Source organism: Somniosus microcephalus, chromosome 30 (genome assembly GCF_052327205.1).
Source record: "Somniosus microcephalus isolate GS21.2 chromosome 30, FLI_Smic_1.0, whole genome shotgun sequence".
NCBI classification, from domain to species: Eukaryota; Metazoa; Chordata; class Chondrichthyes; order Squaliformes; family Somniosidae; genus Somniosus; species Somniosus microcephalus.
Genome location: NC_141016.1, coordinates 14,455,007 through 14,467,738, shown reverse-complemented (window position 1 = coordinate 14,467,738; position 12,732 = coordinate 14,455,007). Strand labels below are relative to the sequence as shown.

The 12,732-nt window shown below is 45.4% G+C and overlaps 1 long non-coding RNA gene across 1 annotated transcript in view; it reads right to left on the bottom strand.

Moving 5' to 3' along the window:
- Positions 1-12,732, bottom strand: part of LOC147097928 (uncharacterized) — a 32,351-nt gene that overhangs the window by 19,195 nt on the left and 424 nt on the right. The window lies entirely within an intron of this gene.

The following is a 12,732-nucleotide window of genomic DNA, read 5'->3' as shown; positions in this document are numbered from 1 at the left end:
TCTGTTCTGTTGGTCAAAAGTCCAATACTTTGTCCATCTATATTTTTGGAAATTGAGTGAAGCTGGAAAGGTCAATCAGGTCTGAAATGAGCCCGTTATCATTCAGTGATTGACTTCCCTCTTTCTCTGGCTCAACTGGTGAGCAACAGTGGAAGAATACAATAAGTACCACCTGTTTTGAAAAGTAGTGTCCCAACTGTTGATGTACTTGGACCATTTCCCTTCTGTTGTACGTCAAAAGCTCCTCCTGCAAAACGAGATGATTGCGAGAGCCAGAGTTATACTATTAAATGGTCCAGTTCACTTAATGTGAAAATAAAACAATCCCAAAAGCTGCAGCACAATCGAGGGACCATAACCATTGCCATGTTCCGTAATGTAGGATTTTTCAGTTGCTGGAACTTAGCTTTGACTTGAGTGGTTTGTTTCAGGATGATGGACGTGGAGTTTTAATGTGCTGATTTGTGCTGCAGTACAATGCCACTGTTGCAGGTTACTGCCCCAGGACCTCACCCAAGTGAGTATTGGCAGGCTGCTTGACTGCAGAGGCATCGGCCTGATCCCCAACTTCTCTGACATCACACTTTCCAACACTGGCCTATTGGATAGTGACCAGGAGCCCCGGTAGGGTTTCCTCTCCCTAACTGGACAACATTGAGTCAAACCACATCTCTGCCACCATGCTGGCTGAGGCTGGCATTGAACACTGGACCTTTCCAGTCTGCCGCAGTCCCACATGACGTTGCACTTTCCAAATGAACCACGGGGAAGCATTCTTATTTTAATAGACTGGTTGCTGCCCAAGTTCTCTGCTGCTCACGTGCTGGCACTCGGTGGCAGCGCTGTATCTGTTGAGGCTGGATAGAGAAAGTGACTTCAGAAAATAAGTTGGGAATCCTCAGCAGAACTCCAGTACTGACTTCACGGCTTTATTGCTTCCTGGTTAACATCCAGAGCCAGTTGGGATTCCTAATTGAAACATTAATACCTGTGTGGTTGATGAAGGTAACACTAACCCCTCCAGATAGGGAAGATAGCAGTTTTCCACAGGACTGAAAAATCCAATAAAATGTTGACGAGCTTGATGTCCTCTAAGCGATGGATGTTTAAGTTCTACTTTTCTAACATTAGGGAGTACTTGATACCACAAATACAATCCGCTCAGCAGATTTTGATCTGTTTTTGGCCAGAACGTCAGATTTGTATAACTACTTAAGCCTAAAATAGGATTACGGTCCAATTTGTGTGTACAATGTATGCTAGTGCTTTTAATAAATTTTACAAAGTCCCATATTGCTCTGCGGGGAGTTGCATGTAATGTATTCTAACCCAGTTTCATACAGGATTGCCATTGTGATCTTAGGTTTTCGCTGTCATTATGGATTCAGTGAGAAGTGATTGCTGGGGTTGTGCATCTTGATGGGATTGCAGCCTTTTCTTGCCATGTGGAGAAGTGGAGCATTTCAGGACTAGCAGGGAGGAAACATGCTTGTGTGGCAGGCTGCAGTATGATTGTGCAGCTTAAACAGAATTAGAACATAAATAGGAGCAGGAGTCGGCCATTCGAGCCTGCTCCGCCATTCAATAGGATCGTGGCTGCTCTACCTCAACTCCACCTTCCCGCACTATCCCCATATCCTTTGATTCCCTTAATATCCAAAAATCTATCTGTCCTGAATATACTCAACAACTGAGCATCCACAGCCATCTGGGCTAGAGAATTCCAAAGATTCACCACCCTCTGCATGAAGAAATTTCTTCTCCTCTCAGTCCTAAATGGCTGACCCCTTATTCTGAGACTGACCGTGTTCTAGACTCCCCAGCCAGGGGGAACATCCTCCCTGCATTTACCCTGTCAAGCCCTGTAAGAGTTTTGGATGTTTCAATGAGATCACATCTCATTCTTCTAAACTCTAGAGAATATAGGCCTAGTCTACCAGAGACCGACAAACTTGAATGTGAATACATTTTGTTAATTTTCTCTCCTTGGGGTATGATTTTGTGGGTGCTGGCAACCCATGATATTTTATCCAAGTGGCTATTCTTCATATGTAAGTACAGGCAGTGTCACCAGGCTCTTCCATCACGGAGGGCAACGGAGCCCAATCTTGTCCTCATCGAACACTGACAATGCCGACCTCCACACTTCCCAGAAGTTGTCACTGGATTGTCATCAGGAGCATGAAATAAGTTTTCCCCCCTCCCTCCCCCAACCCCCTTACTTAACTCAAGGGCTCTGACACCAATTGGAGTCCCCAACTGCTGCCCTGGCGGTTAACTTTGTACAGTTGGAAATTGATGCTAGACTGTCTGGCTCAATGACCTGCCTTTACTGGGGAATCTGAGTGAAATTTATCCCTGGTGAGTTCGACAAGCACTTTGTACACAAACAGCAATGACCGTTCAGCTTCAGTAGCATCCTATGGAATACAGTGTTCATACAAATCTTGGTACAAAAGTAGCGAGATTGTTGGCTCCTCACAAGAACCTCAGAATTTTCAGGCTGAAAGGCCTAACAAGTTCATCCCTTTTTCATTAGTCAATCCCACCTTACCTGCTGCCTTGTGATTTCTCTCAATGAATAATTTACACAAAATGGTTTTCTGCTTCCTCTAAAATTATATTGAAAATCCTGCTGGGATGTTGAAAATGACTCACTGGGCAAATACAGCCTTATGTTTCAGCAGATAGCCATGGTGTTAGTGAGTTATTTAGCAATGTATGTATTTTAGGAATATAAATGCTTGTCCGGATTGGCTTGTAGTTTGATTGATGACTTCCAGTTTGTTTTCTACCCAATTTTCTCTCCTGAAGGAACTGACTCTTGGGGTATGGTTTCAGCGGTGCTGGTAGCCCTCCAGTACCTCTTCCCGAGTGGCCAGTCTTCATATGTGATCCTGTACGGTGAGTATTGACGGGCAATTCAAGGCTATCGCCCAATGTTCTCTCATTTTCCTGCAGGGGTCACTGAGCAGCGGTCAGAACAGAAGACGTAGGAGCAGGAGTCGGTCATTTGGCCCCTCGAGCCTGCTCCGCCATTCAATAAGATCATGGCTGATCTGATCTTGGCCTCAACTCCACTTCCCTGGCCGCTCCCCATAACCCTTGACTCCCTTATCGTCAGGAATGGCAATACTGGCTCTTTTTCCCTGCTTGCACCCTCTCTCGCCCAGGGTACTTGGGCTGGCTATAGTACCTAGTTAACAGTTAACTCACCAAGGCTGGGGATCAAACTTGAGACCTTCTAGCCTGTATGACTTAGTGTTTTTACCCACATAGCTATTGCTCCATGTGTGCAATCATCATTGTCACTAGTGATAAATAACTGCTGTGGCTGGACCTGAACCTGAAGGAGTGGAGGCCTGATGGACACAACATTCCAGAATAGCAGTGAAATCTGAAAGTTTCAAACAGTTAGCGCCTCCTTGTGTATTACTTGGCAGAGTGAAGTCATTATATTCCTTTTATTGGCTGTTAGGAATGTGAAAACTAGAAATAGTTTTTGGTAATTTTTTTCTCATTCCCCTTTTCTTTCCTGAAGGTGCAACCCCACGTGTCAGCTGCCCGCTGCTTTGGCGGTGAGCAGTGACACCGGGTTTATCAAAAACACTAGTTACTCATCGTGGCTGAATATGTCGGAACTGCGAGTGAATTCTGTCGATACAGTATATCTGGTGTCCTGGCAAATATATTACCCTCAACCAACATCACAAAAACATTATCTGGTCATCATCACATTGCTGTTTGTGGGAGCTTGCTGTGCGAAAACTGGCTGCCACGTTTCCTACATTACAAGTCACTACACTTCAAAGAATGTACTTCATTGGCTGTAAAGCGCTTTGGGACGTCGTGAGGTTGAGAAAGGCGCTATATAAATGCAAGTTCTTATTTGCTGTTCCCATTAATGAAGAAACTATGAGCGGCGGCAAAGAGTTTCACAACCAATAGTCCTGGTTATGCCACCGGTTTCTAACGTGCCAAATTATACCGGGTTTGACGCGATTGAAATCATCAGTTGGTTAAATGTTTTCTTTGAAACTGATTTGTAATCTGGAGCAAGGAGCGTCATGATCTAGTTTATTACTGTTTTCAAAAAGATTTTTGGAAATAAAAGTAAAAGTATCTGGAATTCCAATCTGAGTAAATGTAGGATTAGAATTTAAAAATGTTGGATCAGGACCTGGAATGATCTTGGCACCTGCACAATGGTCAGTGAAGTGCTGAGAAATCATAGTAACGTTCTTAGGCTTTAAATACGTATTGAACCAGAAAAGGGCAGAATGTTGTCTAAAGACTATTGCCAGTTAAAAGAGCGATACTTCTCCAATTGCTTGGCTGGTTTAACACAGGAAGCTGCTGATTTATACATTGTAAACCAACAAGGTTCCAGGTTTGTTTCCTGCTTTGTGCGGAGTTGCTAACCTCAGGCAGGGCTACAAACCTTTCACACGAAGAGTAATCAACACTTGGACTTGACGTGGTGGAGGTAAAGAAATCTTTCACGGTCCAGCTGAGTGGCTGTGCTGGGAGGAAAGAAGAACTGCAGGGTGAGTGAGGATGGGTTGAATGGCCGTCCTGATTTGTATCTCGCTGGTGAAGTGTCCCTGAAGTGCAAAAGAACGGAAAAGGGAATTGGGTAGCAGAGCGTTGTGTTGGAATGCCACAGCAGCTTGAGGTAAGGGTGGTACCGTAGCTTGTGTTCAGGAGGAACCAGCAATTTTGGGAAACCGCACTGTATCCAATGGATGGAGAGGGGATACCGCAACCAAGCTCTTTTATTGCTATTTAAACATTGATTATTTGTCAAGTGGATGTTTCAACTTGAGAACAGAGGTGGGGTGAGGAGGGGGTAAAGTTGATTTCATCACTGCATTATTTTACCCTTGAGATGCTACAGGATTTGCATTGAGGCTTCAGTGAAGTACTTTTTAAGGATTTTCAATGTTAAACTTTGAACTCACGAATATAATTTGCAAATGGAAAATGCAAAAATTTTTGTATAGTCTCCAGCAATATACTAATTTTAATTGGCTCAGTACATTGAAATCACCTAACCTGTGATATATCAAACATTAGACTGGTTCAATGTCTAAGATCTGCAGATAAGCAGGAAATCAATACATAGGCGCTGTAACAGTAAATGCAAACTCCTGGGTTGCACTGTAGAGCAGTTCAACCCTCGGTGGTGCTGCTGAATTTATTTACAAGATGACGAGGTTGGCCAATTACCCATTTTAGCTCGTCCATCGAAAAAGACCCTACAGTCTCCATCTTTTCCCCTCTCCAACTGGAGTGTCGGCCGTGGCTCAGTGGGCAGCACTCTCTCGCCTCTGAGTCAGAAGGTTGCGGCTTAAAGTCCCACTCCAGAGACTCGAGCACAAAAATCTAGGTTGATGCTCCAGTGCAGTGCTGAAGGAGTGCTGCACTGTTGGAGGTGCCGCCTTTAAGTTGCGACATTAAACTGAGGACGTAAAAGATCCCATGACACTATTTTGAAGAAGAACAGGGGAGTTATTCCCGGTGTCCCGGCCAGTATTTATCCCTCAATCAATATCACTAAAACAGGTTATCTACTTATTATCACAGTGCTGTTTGTGGGAGCTTGCTGTGTGCAAATTAGCTGCCACGTTTCCTATATTACAACAGTGACTACACTTCAAAAGTAAAAATATGGCTGTAAAGTGCTTTGAGACATCCTGAGGTCGTGAAAGACGCTATATAAATGCAAGTCTTTTTTTCCTGTTAACACAGGACAAAAAATTCCATAAATGATTCCAGAATCTAACAACAGGATGACCATGGTTCTGAAGAACGTGTGAGGGGAAAATGAAAGGACTTCCCTTCACACGTCCTTCAGAACCATGGTTAGGGGGCCTTTCAGGAAGTCAGTATGGCTTGTCATTTCCTCCCTTCTCAGGTTGATCTGCCCTGCCCCCCAGGGATGGGAGGTAGACTTTCAGAAGTGTATTGGATGTAAGGAAGGGCCCCAAAAATGGCTGGGGGTTTGCTCAATCCGTGTAGCGTGTGAGCAAGTTGTGTACCATTTTTCTGATGAAGTGCAGTCGGGACAAATCGCTGTGCTCTTGACATATTAAGCTTTTCCTCACTACACTGGAAATGCAGCATGCCCATTCAGTGAAGTTTAGACCAGTTTTCATGTTAAGTGTCAGTATTGAGCTGCCTTTTGGAGAATGTCAGTGTGTTATCCATTTCCTGCCACATGGTGGTGGTGCTGCACTAACTCCTGAAAATGCATGTTTTCAAATTGGGTTCGCTACATCCTCAAGGGTTTGGAGGATCCCAGAAGATTTGCACGCTCATCAGATTTCTCAATTTGATGTGTTACGATTTTGCTGTGTCTATATACTAACATTTTCTGCAATGACATTGCTGTTTTCCTTTGGGTAGCTGGTTGCCTTTTGGAAGGTAGGACAGACGGTCCCTGCAGATTGTATTCATATTTGCAGGAGTGTCTCTATGGAAAGCACCACTGACACGAATTGGCACAGGTAGCAGTGAAGAGAACAAAAATCTCTCGTCAACCTCTTAAAAAATCAAAAGAAACTGAGATTCTCTGAAAATGGTGAAAAGAGTAACTGCAATTCCAACGACAGATCACTGCGTGTCAAATCACCATATAATCAAGGGAGCATGCTGTTGCTGCAGTGCTCCACAATACTTTTGCTGAAACAAAGGCACAAACAAACGGTAAGAAAGCTTAATGTTTATATATGTTGGCTTGATTATAGCTTCTGGAATGTCTTCATGACCAATTACTGTACATAGCTAGGGGTTTGAGCTACAAGGTTTAAGGTAACTTAAGGATCGTTATCTTGTAATGTGTCACGGCCTGCATGCCATGTATGCAAGGGATGCTCCTTTAGATTATTGCTGTGTTGGTAACTTTCCATTGAGGGCCACAGTCCCAAGCAGTATCCTGTTTTGAGAGCCACCTTGAGCAATGCTGTTCTACAGCGATGGCGCTGTGCGTTGGACTTCTCGCCACACAACCAGCTCCTGCTTTCAATCCTGACATTTGCTAAGTAAGGACCAAGCATATCCTCAGAGGGCCGAGCATTTCATGGGAACTATTGCCGTATAGTCTCGCTAAAGCCCTTTCAGCTGTTCCATGGAAGTTTGGATGAACTTTTCTCCTTACTGAAATTCCTTACCACCTTTTTTGCTGAAGAGCCAGGGAATGGTGCTGAATTCCAGTTTGCCCAACATACCACACCCGAACATGCTCTGAAGAGGCACATGGAGCTGAAATTCTACCAAGAGGCACCGCTGAAAGTGGATGACCGCGTCATTCCCTGTAGCACTGACTCAAAACTTCAGTCAGCAGGACAAGACGGAACTCCAAATAATGTGGGTAGCAGGAGCCTGTGTCTGCCGTAAAGCATAGACATTGCATGGAAAGTGGTGACACCTCGCATCAATCCGGAGTGTCTTCATAGGCCTGAAAAGTACAACTGACTCAGTGGTGTTCCTCGGGGATCTGTACTGGGGCCGCAGCTTGTCAATCAATATATTTATAAATGACTTAGATGAAGGAATAGAGAGCCGTATATCCAAGTTTGCTGACGACACCAAGTTAGGTGGCACAGTACTATGGATGGGAGCGGGAAGTTGCAAAGGGACACAGATTAAGTGAATGGGCAAAACTGGTAGATGGAGTTCCACTTGGGGAAGTGCGAGGTCATCCACTGTGGACCGGAGAAAGATAGATCAGAGTATTTTCTAAATGGTGAGAAGCTTTGAACTGTGGAAGAGCAGAGAGATTTAGGGGTCCAAGTATAGAAATCACTAAAAGCTGGTGAACAGGAACAACAAATATTTAAAGTCTAATGGAATATTGGCCTTTAGCTCAAGGGGGCTGGAATACAAAAGGGTGTAAGTTATATAAAGCTCTGGTTAGACACCATTTAGAGTACTGCATTCAGTCTGGGCACTGCACCTTGGAAGGGGTGCAGTGCAGATTCACCAGAATACTACCTGGGCTAAACGGTTTAAATTCTGAGAATAGGCTGCATAGACTAGGTTTGTATTCCCTCACGTACAGAAGATTAAGGGGTGATCTAATTGAGATGTTTAAAGGAGTTGATGGGGTAGAGAGAAAGTATTTCCTGTGGTGGTGGGCGGGGGGGGGGGGAGTCACCTTAAAATTAGAGCCAGGCCATTCAGGGGTGATGTCAGGAAGCACAAAGGGTAGTGGAAATCTGAAAAACTCTCCCCAACAAGCTGTTGAGGCTGGGTCAATTGAACATTTCAATACTGAGATTGATAGATTTTTGATAGGCAAGGGTTATGGAAATAAAGCGGGTAGATGAAGTTAAGACACAGATCAGCCATGATCTAATTGAATGGTGGAACAGGTTTGAGGGGCTGAATGGTCTACTCTTATTCCTACGTCTGTCAAGAGAAAGGACAACACCCCTACATTGCTGATGTAGGGTTTACACTTGAAATTTGAAGCCTTTGTCAGATACTGATGCCCAGTATTTTCTGTTTGAATTTGTTACCAGCATTTCATTTTCTGTATATAAGGACATCAGAGCTCTCAGAATTGTCACCTTCATGCAGTGAAAGAAATCTGTAGCTTCCCAAGGCCGACCTTGGTTTTCATAATCAGTTGGTTAGAATCATAGAATGGTTACAGCATGGAAGAAGGCCATTCGGCCTGTTGAGCCCGTGCCGGCTCCTTGCAAGTGCAGCTCAGCCAGTCCCACTGCCCCGCCCTTTCCCCGATGTTATAAGCTTCTGGGATAGTACAGACCAGGAGGACCCCAGCTTTGACCCATGTGCTGAGTTTGTTGATCTCGGGGTGGGGATTGGGGGACGTGGTGCTACCATTAACCTCATAGACCCCCAAGGCAGTGAGGTGAAAAATCATCCAGGGTTTCAACTCCTGATTGCCATCGAGGAGTTCCTGCTAGAACGTGCATGGATGTCGGCAAGGACCGAATTGGGCTTGGCTCTCGTGCACCTCACCCCATGGTCGAAGAGCCTGCCAACAGACACTGACAGTTCACAAATGGAGAGTGGCTTTTTTTGAGTGAGGTGTTGTACCCTAGCAGGGAGTCGACACCTTCAGGAGAGGACAGGGGAAAAGTGTTGTGTTAGCTGGTTTTGAATTTTTTAAAAGGCTGATATTTTTGACTAACATCTCTACACAAGGGTGGTGACTTGCTGAAAGAATGGCAGCACCTCACTGACAGTCTGTGGTTGAGGCCTGCGGAGCGTGTCTGAGCTTCTCCAGCCGACCCACGATGCTGCAATGCCCTGCTACTGCAGCGCTGTCTCAGAAAATAATGTTTCTCTTAACATTTCGATTTTTTTTAATTAAATGAATCTGTGGCATCTTTTCAGTGTATTTCAATTGTGCACCAGACATGAGAAACTGCCTTGTGGAAAATAATTGGGTGCAAACCTTTGCCTTGCCAGTTTTTGACAGTGCCATGGAGGATCAATGTGCCGTGCATTAACAGTTGTAGATTGAAAGCCCCGGAGCCCCAATATAGTGCACCAAGTGGGGAGAGGTAGGCCTGCAATAAGCCCCCATTCTCCACTATCCTGCGATTAGGCAGGTGCTAAGCGCACTTCTTCCCCCACAGAGAGTTGTAATACTTGGTGTAAGTGATCAGATGGTAATAGAGACCCACCAAAATGTGGGTGTACCAATCCACTGTGGGGTAAGGCCTGCTGTTGGTGGAAAGTGAATGTGGGGGACTTGGTCTCCCTGTATTTGACTCGATAGCAATCAGGTCGGTACGTTACGTACACAACCCAGGAGCACCGCAGAAACCAGCACCTGCTGGAAATGTCTAAAAGCGAGAAAAGTAGCACAGACTCCTCCTCCGTTACAACTGTTAAAAGTGTGAGACAGCGTGTGGTGTTGGCTGCTGCCATTGTGAAACCTTTTTGTTGGCTCTCTAATGGGGCCTGGTGACGGCCAACAGAAAGGGGAGTGTGGCAGTCACAGGTCCCCACTTGAGCGCTAGAGTACCATTTAAAACCAATTCTGTCAGTGGGCAAGATGTTTTAAATTGATTGTTATCAATTTTCTCAACAAAATTTTCACATTTGCACTTTCTGATGTCTCTGCTCTTGCCCATTGATATTTTCTTTCCATTGCTGTTGTGATACTTGATTAAATGATTAGAATAAATCACTGACAGAATAGTGTTGTCTTAAACATAGAAGATAGGAGTAGGCCATTTGGCCCCTCGAGCCTACTCCGCCATTTAATGAGATCATGGCTGATCATCCAAATTCAGTACCCTGTCCCTGCCTTCTCCCCATATCCCTTGATCCCCTTAGCCTCAAGAAATATATCTAACTCCTTCTTGAATATATTTAATGAATTGGCCTCCACTGCCTTCTGTGGTAGAGAATTCCACAGGTTCACCACTCTCTGGTGAGAACCCAAAAGGCCATGCATGGGTGGTTATTTGTAAGACACACTGCTAGGTTTGGAAAAAATGCAGTGATGTGATTGTCTTTCTACCTATTTGTGAATATTAAGTCATTAATTTCACAATATTGTCGATTCCACACCTGCCTGACAAAATGGTTGACTTGCAGCTGAGCGTTTCAGGTAGGAACTGTGCTGATGTGCCAGACTTGCAGGATTCCGTTTGCTGAAATGAGACTGGGGAGGCACCCTGATGCTGTGGCACATTATGCTTGGCCTAGTTTTATGAGTTCAAGGAGCAGGTGCTGAGTGGAGCTTGTGTGTGGTGAAAATAATGAAGCTCTTTCAGGCTCTACCCCTTCCCGGCCTGGGAGAGTGAATATTTGCTCCCTTAATGCCACACGGGGAGAAGGCAACACTGTGGTTCCAAGGCCCATATGGTGCTGAGACGTATCGAAGTTCAGTCCTTAGTTGGTGCTGAGTTAACTGGCGCTAGTGAAGAATTGCTATAGTTGCCTTGATATCCCTGTGTTGGAGAGGGGACAATGGGTTAGGATTCCCACTTTTGATCACTATCCTCCTGGGGGAAAGTGTGGACGTTAAATGAGAACATGACCAGGCCTTGCTTCCACACTGAACACCCAACACTGGCTGTCCTAGATTCAGACACAAATAATACCCATTGGAGTCAGCTACTGGAGGCCAGCTGCAGTGGTGCCAAGCAATGTTCCCGTTAAACCGTGCGGCAGCTCCCGCGCAGGACGCTTACCGGCTTTACAATGGTGAAAAACCGCGCATGCGCAGAAATTTTAATGGGCCGTGCACCCTGTTAAGGGGCCACGCACCCAAAAAGAAATTGTAGGGAACATTGGTGCCAAGTCATAATGCACTGGGACAGTAGGCAACACTGCATTTGTCCTCCAGCAAGAGTTGGTTTAGTTGGGGTGGGGAAAAGATGCTGGGAGGATGTCTAGAACCAGGGGTCACAGTCTCAGGATAAGGGGTTGGCCATTTAGGACTGAGATGAGAAGAAATTTCTTCACTCAGAGGGTGGTGAATCTTTGGAATTCTCTACTGCAGAAATCTGTGGATGCTGAGTCGTTCAGGAGATTCAAGGCTGAGATTGATCGATTTTTGGAAGCGAGGGATGTGGGGATAGTGTGGGAAGGTGGAGTCGAGGTAGAAGATCAGCCATGATCTTCGTGAATGACAAAGGGCTGAATGGCCTACTTCTACCCCTATTTCTTGCGTCCTTGGTGTCAGTCAGTGACTCAGTTGGTAGCACCCTCGTCTCAAGTCGGTTGAAGTCCCACTCCAGAGACTTGAGCACAAAAATCTAGGCTGACACTCCCAGTGCGGTGCTGAGGGAGCGCTGCACTGTCGGCGGTGCCGTCTTTCGGATGAGACGTTAAACCGAGGCCCCGTCTGCTCTCTCAGGTGGATGTAAAAGATCCCACGGCCACTATTTCGAAGAAGAGCAGGGGAGTTATCCCCGGTGTCCTGGGGCCAATATTTATCCTTCAACCACCATCACTAAAACAGATTACCTGGTCATTATCACATTGCTGTTTGTGGGAGCTTGCTGTGCGTAATTTTGGCTGCTGCGTTTACAAGTGACTACATTTAAAAAAAAAAGTACTTCATTGGCTGTGAAGTGCTTTGGGATGCCCGATGGTCGTGAAAAGCTCTGTAGAAATGCAAGTCTTTCTTTAAAGGGCCGAAGTGCCTACTGCTGCTCCTAATTCTTAGGCCTGCCTTCCCACCTTGCGTAGTGGATCAAGAATCTAACGGGACTGGACAGACTAGATGCAGGAAGGATGTCCCAATGGCAGGGAGTCCAGAACCAGGGGTCACAGTCTAAGGATAAGGGGTAAGCCATTTAGGACAGAGATGAGGAGGAATTTCTTCACCCAGAGTGGTGAACCTGTGGAATTCTCTACCACAGAAGGCAGTAGCGGCCAATTCATTAAATATATTCAAGAAGGAGTTAGATATATTTCTTAAGGCTAAAGGGATCAAGGGATATGGGGAGAAAGCAGGGACAGGGTACTGAGTTTGGATGATCAGCCATGATCTCATTGAATGGCGGAGCAGGCTCGAGGGGCCGAATGGCCTACTCCTGCTCCTATGTTTCTATTAAAAAAAAGTACTTCATTGGCTGTGAAGCGCTTTGGGACGTCCGGTGGTGGTGAAAAGCTCTGTAGAAATGCAAGTCTTTCTTTAAAGGGCCGAAGTGCCTACGACTGCTCCTAATTCTTATGCCTGCATTGTGCAGTGGATCAAGAATGGGCTAGACATAAAAACGCAATGACGTCAGT